Source organism: Taudactylus pleione, unplaced genomic scaffold, assembly GCF_031769625.1.
Source record: "Taudactylus pleione unplaced genomic scaffold, aTauple2 ptg000036l, whole genome shotgun sequence".
Lineage (NCBI taxonomy): Eukaryota > Metazoa > Chordata > Amphibia > Anura > Myobatrachidae > Taudactylus > Taudactylus pleione.
Genome location: NW_028284438.1, coordinates 6,571,315 through 6,584,173, shown reverse-complemented (window position 1 = coordinate 6,584,173; position 12,859 = coordinate 6,571,315). Strand labels below are relative to the sequence as shown.

The window sequence follows — 12,859 nt, the reverse complement described above, 5'->3', positions numbered from 1 at the left end:
CTTCAAGGGAAGTGTCTTATTAGGAGCGGAACTTGATAAGTAGATTTCTCAGTCTACTGGGGGTAAATCCACTTATCTTCCATCAGCTGCTCCGCCTCCTAGAAGGCTCTACTTGGGTCCTTCGTTTCGGTCCTTTCGTTCCCCGGGTCATTTCCGTGGTCACTCCAGAGGAGGACCTACTACTTCCCGTGGTTCCAGAGGCCGTGGCAGATTTGTAGCTACATCTGCTCAACAGGAGAGTAAGTCCACTACCAAACCTAGTGCATGACCGGCTTTTCTATCACCTGGTGGACCCCAGGGTGGTAGCACATCTTCGGGACTTCAAAGAAGTATTAACGGAATCTTGTACAGACGCTTGGGTTCAGGACCTCATCACCAGGTTTGCCAGTTTCTGGACACACTCAGTCTGTCAGCAGGTTTTCCTTCCACTGGAAAAGGCAGCCTCCATGCAGGAGATGGTGAGGACAGTCCTTCGACATCGTCAGGCATCAGTGCACGTCTGCATTCGATGCACGTCTGCATCCTGGGATAGATGGTGGCATTCGAGGCCATTCCTTCTGGACGTTTCCACTCCAGAAGATTGGGTTAGAAGGGGGATATACAGGGGGAGGAGCTAGTCACACTTCTAAAATTTTAAGTGCCAGCTCCCACTTAGCACCGTCTATACCCCACTGTCATGAAGCCTCCAGTGTCCCCTATGGAATCGGAGAAAGGGATTTATCAGTAAGTACCAAACTCCTGATATTTAATTTTTTTTAACAAAGGTTGCCAATGCACTTAAAATATTTCTGCGAAATTGATAACTGGTGTTTAAATTGCATATCAGAAGATTAAAATATTGTTAATGACATGAACTATGAAAATATTTTAATTAGTTAACAAAAAGTAACATTAAGTTAATTGATATAGCTATATTTTCAAGGGAAATCAGATGTGCACATGGGGGGGGGGTCCTTTAGCCACTACACCATGGTTTGAATAAAGCTAATCCAGTGGGTCCCAAACTTTCTTGAATCACGGCACCCTAGTGTATAAGCATATTTTCACGGCATGCCTAGGCAAAATGTTTCTTATTAAGAAATTCTGCAAAACTTATTAAATTAAGTCAACTGTGCTTATTTTTCATCCAGCATTGTGTCAGAGTTTGCTGCGTATGTGCTGGTCTCTGGTCACATGTCACCTGCACCATGGTCCTGGAGACTCCTCTACTCTACATGCACCACACCATTTTCCTAGTATTTCAGCTGATACTACAGCGCCGATGTGGGCCCCCTGGACAGCTAAATATAAAATGTGTGTGCAGAGTATGCGGTGTGGGCCCCCTTGGGTCCAGGTGCCTGTAAGCACTGCACACCCTGCATCCATTATAGATACGCCAATGGGCCTTAGGTTCAGTTTATTGGTGGATTAAGTTGCGCTTCTGTTTGCGCCCATATTTTATGATTGGCAGCCACCATCTCTACATTTTGCCTATCACATGCACTGTACATAATTTTGTTTGATCCTGTAACACCAAACTCTGGCACCCCTACAAGTGCCCCAAGGCACCCAAGGTTGCCATTGCACCCAGTTTGGGAACCACTGGGCTAATCTGACTGCAGCACAGTATTTTAGGAGGAGTCATTACATAGTGTGATCAACAGCAAAAATCTGTTTATGATTGTAACACTGAGTATCAGATTGATGCATCAGAATGTTGTGTGAATGCACCGCCAAATTAGGTGCAGCAATCAAACAGTGTGTATTTCCTCTCTGAGCAATAAAGAAGAACACACAGAGGAGTACAACAAGAGGTAGCTAAGGGGGCAATTGGGTTTCAGGCAAAAGAGAGTGAATAATGTGGATGGGGAATGAAGTAGGAGGCATGAGGGTGTTAATAACATTCATAAGAGAGGGGGGAATGAGAGGGTGATAAGTGTTACAATAAGAAAAGCAAATAGGCTGCTGGCAACAGCGTGAGAGGGTATGGTTTTATATGTATACTGTATATCTATATACATAAAATCAAATGTCCTGACTCACTGAATCATCAACGCCCAGCCAAAACCTCTGGACCTAGAAACATGAAAATCGGGGAAAATAGTTCTTAGATGACGTAGGTGCCCACTAAGAAGGGATTTTTTTTAACTTGACTCCTAAGGGGGTTAAGAAGGGCTAAAATGTTTCCTCCCCCTGTACAACTATCACCCTATGTGCTGGCAACCATCACTGGCAGTTGGTGTGATTCCTGTATTTGAATAGTGAGGGAAGGGAATGTGTTACTGCAGAGGTGAGAGAGGAAAATGTGTTACAACAGCAGTGAGAGTGCAATGTTTTACTCTAGAGGGGATGGAGTGGAATGTGTTAATACACAGATGAGGGAGGGGAGTGTGTTACTATAGAGGGGAGGGAAGGGAATGTGTTACTACATAGGTGAGGGAGGGAATGTGTTACTACACAGGTGAGGGAGGGGAAGGTCAAATGTGTTACTATAGGGCGAGGGAGGGGAATGTGTTACTACTGGGGATAGTGGGGGTAGTGTGTTACTACACAGGTGAAGGAGGGGAATGTGTTACTACAAGGGTGAGCAGGGGTAATGTGTTCCTACAGAGGTAAGGGAGGGGAATGTGTTACTAAAGGGGTGAGCGGGGGTAATGTGCTGCTACATAGGTGAGGAAGGGGAATGTGTTACTCCAGAGGAATAAGTTACTATTGGTGTGGGGAGGGGAATAAGTTACTACAGGTGTGAGTGAGGGTAATGTGTACCTATAGGTGTGAGGGAGGGATTGTATTGCTACACAGGTGAGGGAGAGGAATGTGGAATGTGTTACAACATGGGCAAGTGAGGGAAATGTTTTACTACAGAGGTGAGTGAGGATAATGTGTTACTACAGAATGTGTGGTACACAGGTGAGGGAGGGTAATGTCTTACTATAGCAGTAATGCATTACTATAGAGGTGAAGGATTAATGTGTTACTGGAGCGGTGAGATGGAGACATCAGCTAATATATGGAGACATCAGCTAATATATATATATATATATATATATATATATATATGTATATATATACATACAGTGTGTATATATATATATATATATATATATATATGTTCATAATTAAAGTTTTTAGATTTCCTCTTTGTTAATACTAAACAAAATTGGCATAAAGGATTAACAATTTGTACATATCAATCTTGCTTATCATATCAGCAGATAGGAGATAACAGCAACAATATTTTACAGCTGTAGTGGGTTTTCAGCTGGGCCTCCTGCTCTTGTATAGTCTCCAGGTGGTGCTAACAAGGCAGGAAACTCATCATAAATTTATATGCTCAACAACAAATATTGCTCCAAAATTCTACTTGCCAGCCACTATTATTGAATTGTTATCTGTAACCAACCCCAAAAGTTGGCAATAAAAAAATAATTTATATGTGCATTGATCTTATGGACATAATGCATTGCTCATGCATATGTGTTGGACTACATAGCCTTTGTGTGGTAATGGCAGAATGTATCCTGTTTATCACTAGAATAAAGTAGACTTTTATTTTTGCTCAATTTGTGGTATCTATTGATATTGACAAATGCCTTCAATAAAACATTAGGTTATAATGAATGACCAATACTCATTTGTCTTTTTTCCACAAATTCATTACTGGGAGTAAATTTACCAAGAATTGTTTTTGGCCTAGAATAAACATAATGGACATCACTGGTATTCGCATGTGTTTTTTTGTAACCAAAATTACTCAAGAATCATGTTTGCCTGTCTATTTTGATCTGATGTTGATACTGATTGTGTTGTATCATGTGCGAGGTCAGTTGTATTGGTCCTTCTAAATAGACTCCACTGAGAACTGCACAGATCAGTATGGGGCTGGTTCACATTATGGCAGGGGGACCCCACGCTATGTGTCTCCCTGCTAAAGTGTAAGCCCTCCAGCTGGTTCAGCCAGGTGCTGGTTACTGGAAATACGGAGGAACCCTTGCCGTTTCCCCAAAAACTTTCCATTACCATGTCCGGTGCTGGTGATGCTTTTTTTATTTACACTGTAACAAACAAAAGCATGCACAGATCACACTGATCTGTGCAGTGCTTCGACAGAACACATAGCTCACAGGCAGGTCTTTTGATTACTTCTATTCTGCTCCGCGTTTGCTTAGTGTTTTATGGATTCTTAGGAAAGCTGTGAGTTGTATTCCTGTTTATGGAAAGTACTTGCGGGTTAGTTGGAAGGTCTATTGATCTTTTGCCGCCTATTTCTGTGCGAGATCGTGTTTTGCACGCGGGTTTGCCTTTAGTAAAGTTCTGAGTTGCAAAATCAGGGGAAACTTGCACGCGAATGCAAACTCGATTCTTAGTAAATTTATTTCTTCTTTTATACCATACTGCTTTCTAAAACTTGAGAAGTTAATTCTTCCACCATGTGTTACCTTGAATGTATTGGTCAAGGTCCATTGTGAAAAAGTATGTGCACATGAACATGTCAGTATTTGCCGGATAACTTGTGTAAATCAATTTTATGTTTAAAAATAAGTAGCACTTAATTTTCCACACCACAATAAACATACTTCATAATCTAATGCGGGGAACAGACCTGACCGACACAGTCTAGTTTCCGATTTGGTAAGCATCACACTTACCAATCTGCTGCTCGATATGTCTGCCGCCCAGTTGTGGTGTCTTCATCACTGGTTCCTGTGGCCAGCATAATGGGTCGGTCGGTCGACTATACACACAGGCAAATGTGCATGATAAATCTTTCAGATATATTACATCTGCTGTTCTGTACGGCTGATGCGATATATCTGTGGACGACGTCATTCACAGATATATTCTGTGGTGTGTACACCCCGCAGATGCACTGAACAATATATCATGCAGTGTGCACCCAGCATGAGAAGTTGGGATATAGATTTAAAACTGTATCACTCATCCTTATGTGTGCAAGTATCTGATTTCATATATACTCCAAAAGGACACATTTGCATTTTGCTGCAGTAACATCCAAAATTCTGTGTCCAGTATCGGAACAACTATTTTTATCTTTGATGTTTAGCAGTATATGATGTGTAAATTAGAATAGAGCTCTAAAGTTTCCTCTACAGTCAAATGATCTTAGATTGGCACAGGGATAGGCAACGGTTTTTATCTGTGGGTGCCAGACTTTCAACATTATAAGCCAAAACAATATCCATTGTGCCTCCACCATGTACAAACATTTTCAAATGTAATAAATGGACTAAAAAAAATGGCTTCCCTATTCTCAGTAGTCTGTAGATGAAGACATGCTTCAATATTTTGTAATATCATTTGATTGTGAGCAGGACTAACTGTGGCAGGTTTCACTCACCAGAGGCCCAGGCTTCTCTGAGTATATATGCCGTGCATGCAGAGGCGTAACTAGTGTCTTTTGGCACCCAGGGCAAGATGAAAAATGGAGGCCCCCCCAACTGGGGGGGCTCCAAAAAAAATGGTGCCACAAGGAGTGTGACCACTGAAAAATGGTGGCATGTCAATGTGACACTCCACCATTTCTCGTCCATCTGGGAGGTCAGTCATGCCTCCGAGCACCATGTGCCTTGCTCGGAGGCGCAATGATGAGTCTGTGGGGGATGGCACTGGGAGTTGTGTTATTCCCTCTCATATATCACTGTACGGTCCTCTCCCCCCTATATAATAATAGCACATATCAGTGTGTGCTGGGAGCTGTGTTATTCCCCCTCATATATCACCTTATGGTCCCCTCTCCCCTATATAATAATAATACCACATATCAGTGTGTGCTGAGAGATGTGTTATTTCCCCTCATATATCACTGTACAGTCTCCTCCCCCATATATAATAAGTTATATATTATATACAGAACACATTACCTGGCACCGGCTGTATGGCAGCTAATGCCCCTGTGGCCCTGCCCCCTCTGCTCTGTGACTGGCAGACTATAAGAATATGGCCATACATGAGGATACCATTAGACTATACAGATGTTACTCTAGTGATGAAGCTGTGAGCAGCAGGTGCAGGTGGCTGCTAGTTACAGGACATCCTCTGTACATTGTGCCACCTGATTGGCTATTCGCTGCTGGCAGTCACTGATATGTAGCAGGGAGTAGCCAATGACGCGGCACAAAGTACGAAGGACGTCATGTAACTAGCACCCATCTGCAGTTCGCAGATCACCACGCTGATGGAAATGAGAGGAGGGCTGTCGGGGAGTCAGTATTGCTGCAACATTATAAGAAGGACGGGGTGAACTGGTACGCTGTCCTGGCCGGCGGAGCTCCCATCTGCTGGGCCTGCCATGGCACCTAGGGCACATGCTCTGCTCGCCCAGCCCTAGTTACGCTACTGCATGCATGGGAACTGTGTGTGTAATGGGAGGTGGAATAACCCTGCAGATGCCATCCCAATCATCCTGAAGCACCACCTTGTTGCACTAGTGCCAAGGGTTGCCTACTGTATGTCTGGATTAGCAGGTGATACATTTTGAACTTGCAGGAAAACTGGTGTGATCACCTCCTTACACTCCGCATCTAAGATTTTTTTTCCTGTGTTGCCCCTCTAATCTGGAACTCCCTGCCTCAGTCTATCTGACTTCCTGACAGTCTCCACACCTTCAAATGAGCCCTTAATACTTCATAAAAGCCCATAAACTCTCCTTATAACTCAATATTCAGCTTCTCTAACCATCCACCTACCCTCGTTCCCATTTCAACCTCCTTGTTGCGATTTTCCCTCTTAGACTCTAAACTCGCTCAGGAAGACCCTACTCCCTTGTTTTCTCCTCTCAGCACTATCCTTAACAGCAGTTTGCTTAGTTCCCCTGTCTCCCCTTGACCCATCAATTCTGTATTCAAATTATCAATAGCTTAATTGTCATTAACAAATCCACAGTACATGAACTGCTAATGAAACACATGTGCAAGTCGTCTACAAAAATTTGTACCTAAAAACCAGTGCACTGCGGTTGAAAAGAAACTTTTTAATGGACTGGTATGACATATTGACCTATAACGTCTATTTAAGGGCAGCATATTAGATAAGCCATAATTTGGATGGGACATATCAATAAGTATTCCATATGCCTCCCTTAAAATCCAATTTTCATAAATTTCCACAATACTTGCCAATTTTAGCCTAATGATACACTCTGTGATCCTAACCACTCTCTCCAAAGCTTCCAGCTCAGTCACTGTGCAGTTCCCAAACACACAACAAGGCTGTAAGTCAGTACATTCTCTATAATACAGCCATAAAAATGTACTATAATATCCCTACAATTCCCGATGCCCACATTTTTCTTCGAAAAAAGGTGCTGATGGGCTTTTTTCACCTCAGACTGAGGGCCTGATTCAGAGATGGACGCAATGACAATGTTGTATGCAGTTAAGTGATTTTTTGATTATGCGCATGTGCCAAAAGTCTGGGATATTGTTACTGCACCCGCCAAACCCTAGTGTCCAATGTCATTTGCATTTGGGGACGGGATTGCTAATACTTGCAAAGGGGTTTGTGATCCCTGGGCATTTCTTGGTGGAGACTGGGAGGGGACCTAAAGTGATTGAAAAAAGGGCCATTTAATGGGCATTTTATGGGAGTGTCAAAGGCGCTCTGGGAACGCCGCTGTGTACCCAATTGCAAATCCACAGTTTAAGAGGCCATGTTTAGTGGGATATGAGGAGCAGAGCTAAGATAGATAGATCTTAGGCTACCGCAAATGCTGATGGTGCGACCGATGTTGCGTCCATGTTGAATTGTATACAACCTCCATTGCAGTTGCACAGACCATGGAGCTGAGATTAGCATTTGCATATTTCCGCTATTGAGAGCGCGGCTGCATAAGTGTACATCTCTGAATCGGGCCCTAAGTGTGGTTATGTCAAATCGATTGAAGAAATATTTATTCCTAAAAATTTAAAAGACTCCACAACCTCAACAGCCAGACTATCTAAGACTACCAGTTAGAGAGGCAGCCTCCTAAATCTCCTAAAATTCTAAATAATCTCTTTTGTTTGTTTTTTTTCACATTTTCACAACCTAGGTACTTCAGTCCTTTAGCCAGTCTCAGCATTTTCCCAGATCAGACCTACAATTGCAATATCATCTGCAAAATGATTTCATTTTATTTGAATCAGAAACTGGAGCACAATCATAAGTGAACAAAGAGTACAAGGGGTTTAACACATATCCCTGGGCTCATTCCAATCTTGCTTGATGAGCGATTACCCATTCTAACAGATTGTGGCCTGTTTATCAAAAAGTCTAAAATCCATTGTTCCTGGTGAAACCAGGTACATTTTGGATACATGGAGTTAATCAATCCACACAAACAAATATCCCAGCAAAAAAATGTTTATTACACATAAACTATTCAAAGTATTAACACTGCACTTAGCTTCGGATAGATGGTGACAGCCTGGTGAATGGTCAAGCTGCTATTCTAGGAGCCCCCGTCTCTGTCTGGAGATGAAATCTAGATTGTATGGGCACCTTCTACAGTCAGTCCCGGGATTTAATATGACTCATCACCAGTTACTCAAAACTCTTCTCTTACACAGTATGTAATGTCAATGTTATTGAGCGATAGTCATTTGGCTTGCAGGCCTTACTACTTTTGGATGCAGGAACAATTATTGTTGATTTAAAACATTTCGGTATAATAAATAGTTCAAGTGAAAAAAATCCCTGTAAAAATATTCACCAATTAAACAGAACATTCTCTCAAAATCTTGCATGGAATCCAGTCTGGGCCAGAGGCCTGATGGTTCGTGCATGTGAAGCGAGGGGAGATAGACGGGTTGGAAGCAAACAGCACTCAGTGAACCTGTCTGTTGAGGAGCCAAATGGAAACTGAACCTTCAGAAGAAGTGGAAGGAAAAGAGGGGAAAAAGATCTGTAGTTAAGGTCAGGCTGAGTCTTTATCCCTTTAGACCCCCGTTTCCTAGTTTGTTGGAATGAGATGTTCAGTCCCTTCCAAAAAACTAGATGAAATACAGCCTACAATGGCCATCTAGAAACTCCACAGAGATTGCTCAGTCATTATTTTTACAGAGACTTGGCCGAGCAGCACATTTTCAGATACTGCTGTTCAATTTGCTGATAGGACCTTCTTCAGAACAGATAGAACTGAGGAGTCCGGTAAACTCAGGTGGAGGCCTATGTACTCATGTTAATAACAAGTGGTGTTCAGATGCTGCCTTCATTGAGTTTTTCTGTTCGACTGATGTGGAATAGTCCCTGCTTAAATGTAGGTACTTTTACTTGCCATGGGAAATTTCAGTGGTGGTTGTGGTTTCAGTTTATATCCAACCATAAGATCACGTGGAAACTGCCTTGGATATCTTACATGAATTAGCAAACTAACTATACGAATGGGGCATTCATAGTATCCGGGGACCTTACCCATGCAAAATTGAAGTCGATTATGGCAAAATGTAATCAATACATCTCCACTCCTACTCGAGGAGAGAATTTGCTTGCCCATATACAGTCAGGTGCATAAATATTGGGACATTGACAGAATTTTCATATTTTGGCCTTCCTACACCGTTCACCTGATTTGGATGTAATTACCCTCAAATTAAATCTGAAAGTCTGCAGTTAAAGCACATCTTGTTTGTTTCATTTCAAAGCCATTGTGGTGGTGAATAGAGGCCAAAATATTAAAATTCTGTCAATGTCCCAATATTTATGCACCTGACTGTATACTGTAATCTCATTGATGCATATGTGACTTATATACCCCTTTCACATCGCTACTGGCAGGTCGCACCTGGATTTGAATACGTGTTGATCCCGGGAGCAACCTGCCTGAGACCCCTTTCAGACTGGTGGCCCGACCCGGCAATAATACCTGGTCGTCAACGTCACCGCCATCGCTGCTGAGCCGGTGCTTGAAGATGAGATCATCTCCAAGCGCCGGCTCTCTATATGCAGTGAATGGACCCCGGTTACCCATTCACACCGCACCGCAAGCTGGATTGAACTCATGTTCAGCCCCTGCTCGTTACCCAGGTTGAAATGCCGGGTCGCTCGACCTGCGTTATTTCAACTGGACCCTTCTACACTGTGCAGTAACCTGGGTTATTTGATGGCAGTGTGAAAGGGGTATTAGCTGTCCATATATTATTAATTCTGACCAAGTTTCTTTGTTCTTGGTTCTTTGTTAAGTAGAACTAGCATAGGCAAACACAGGAGGGATATCCAGTTACCTGGATATCCCCCCTTCCCTCGGCCAGTGTCTCAAATCATGCTCACAATAGTAGTAGTGTATAATAATACAATTTTACTACAGCTATATCATTGAAACAGAAAGTACAGTATTTACAGTGTTAATTAGTGTTCTGTATTACATATACTATACAGTGTATAATGAGTGTTCATATATGTCCAGGGCTGGTGCTGGGTTCTTCTGCCACTCCCTCAGTCTCCCAGACTGGCTCCAGGGCACTGCAGAGTGGGGAACTTGGATTGTGAAGTGGTTCTCACATCTGCAAAGACATTTTTTTACATCTAACAACTTTCTGTGATCACTGGCCCTGTATGAGACTAATATATTGCATACACTGCATGTTTTTAAGAGGCTGAATATAACTTAAGTGCTATTTATACTGTTCATAGACCTGCCACACTCACTGTAAAATTTGGAAGCTGCTCTGTAGAAATCCTGCGTTTGCCGTTGACAAGCTAATGCAATGTATAGTAATACTTATCTGTATGATATACTATACGTACTTCACTGACCAGATTTTGTATGACAGTCCAGATTTAAAGTCATGGAAACATCAGTTCCTGTATAATTATGGCAGTTTCAAGTGTCATGCCTTTTTAAGAGAAGTCTAAAGCAGGAGATATCACTGAGGCAAACTAACTCTGAAAACCGCAGTTTCCCTAATTCTCATTGGGAACAGCTGTCTTGGCAATATAGCTTGGCCATGATATCTAATGCCGTCTTCTGATAGCGTTAGACACTGTGGGGTCTATTTACTAAGCAGTGTTAGGAGAAGTGAAAAGTGAAGAGTGAAAAGGTGTCAGCCAATCACCTCCTAACTGTCATTTTTCAAACACAGCCTGTGAAATGGCAGTAAGGAGCTGATTGGCTGGTACCTTATCACTTTTCACTTCTCCTAACACTGCTTAGTAAATAGACCCCTTTAGCTTATAGGCTACAGTTTTGCTATAGAGGGATCTCTTCGGATCCCTTCCCAACTGCATGGTCGCGCAAGCATAGTATAAGAAGCTCCTTTAATGCTGTGCTAAGCAAGCAGTGAAGGAGGTTTCAATGGGGCAGCCTCCTATTGTTTGTGCTGTCCTGAGATGATTTCAATGCTAAATTGTCCTGTTAATTCATCTGTTAAGAGGCCATTAACACTTTTACAGAAGAGAATGTTTCTGCAACAGTGTTTTCCCATTCATTGACCCAATATAATAATAGACATTATTCAGCAGGCCAGCTAGAGAGATCCAAAGTTTACATTGTTAGGATATACTTTAAGTATCATTTTCAAGTACTCTTTGACATAGTGCTATGATTTAACTATCCTGGTTCTGTGGCCATAAGTCAAGGGTTGACAATAAGCAGCCCTTCAGCTGCTATTGAACTACACATCCCAGCATGCCCTGTCATAGTTTTAGCATGCCCTGATAGCAAAATTGTGGCAGGGCAGGCTGGGATGTGTAGTCCCACAGCAGCTGGAAGGACTCTTATTGCCCACCCCTGCCTTAAGTAGTATATAGAGATGTTTTCTGATGGGATGTAATACAGGTACACCCCAATTTACCAGCATCCTGCCGGATTATCAGTTTTGCTGAACTAACAGTGGTCACGTTGGGTAATACACCTGCAGGGCACCACTGAGTCTGTTAAACATAAAAATCGAGGACCCTCTTTTACATGGTGCTGGCGGCGGTTGTGGCTCTAATCAGCCACAGCCGCTTCTATCTAGCGCTAGGGGTGGGCAATTAGCGGCCACCCAGCTGTTGTAGAACTACACATCTCGGCATGCCTTGCCACAGTTTTGCTATTTGGCCATGCTGAAACTGCTGCAAGGCATGCTGGGATTTGTAGTTCAACAACAGCTGGAGGGGCACTTATTTCCCAAACCTGACTGATTCCAGCCTGACCCCACTGTGACCTGGCCATCAACCACACATGATCTCACTGGTCACTTGCAATGCCAGGTATCTTCTTTGGCCTCCTGGGTGCTGTGTAGCCCTTTATCTCCTCCCATTCCAAATGGCTCCGGCAGCAGTCAGGTCAGACTGTGTCACTGCGACACAGCTGCCTGTGCAGCGACAAAGTGATGCCGGTGGCCAAGCTTGGGAAATTTGTCATTTGGATTAACAGAGGTGCCTGCACCATAAGTTGCTGGAAAATCGGTGGTGTACCTGTATTGTCTTTTGGCTCATGATTTCAATTTAGTTTATAGATAAATGATTTGCGGTAAGCTACTATTAAACCACAAATCAAAAGTCCCATTTTTATGACTGTAAAGTATAATGTGTATTAATAGCCACCTCAAACACTTGTTACCTGTTTGTTTGTTTTAATAACTTGTTTTAAGTTAATACATAGCTTTTTATGATTCTTCCTACATATTACAGGAATACACAAATATATTGTATATGAAATTATAATGTGCCTGTAAATGCTTATTTAGTTGTTCTGTTATATTACTTTCTACATGTACACATGCTATTCTTATATTTTTCAATTTGAGTTTTTAAAGTCATAAGCTATAAATGTTAGCAATATGATAAAAATAAAATTAAAAACAGCCTGTGTACACTTTGTTTTTAGGAATAATTAGCTATGGCAATACTATAAATCATCTTCATGATTTAGATTGGAAATTCCCAGGTGCCTGCATTC

General features: G+C 42.3%; 1 protein-coding gene across 5 annotated transcripts in view; it reads left to right on the top strand.

Moving 5' to 3' along the window:
* The window catches only part of PRDM5 (PR/SET domain 5), a 261,584-nt gene that overhangs the window by 160,579 nt on the left and 88,146 nt on the right, over window positions 1–12,859 (top strand). The window lies entirely within an intron of this gene.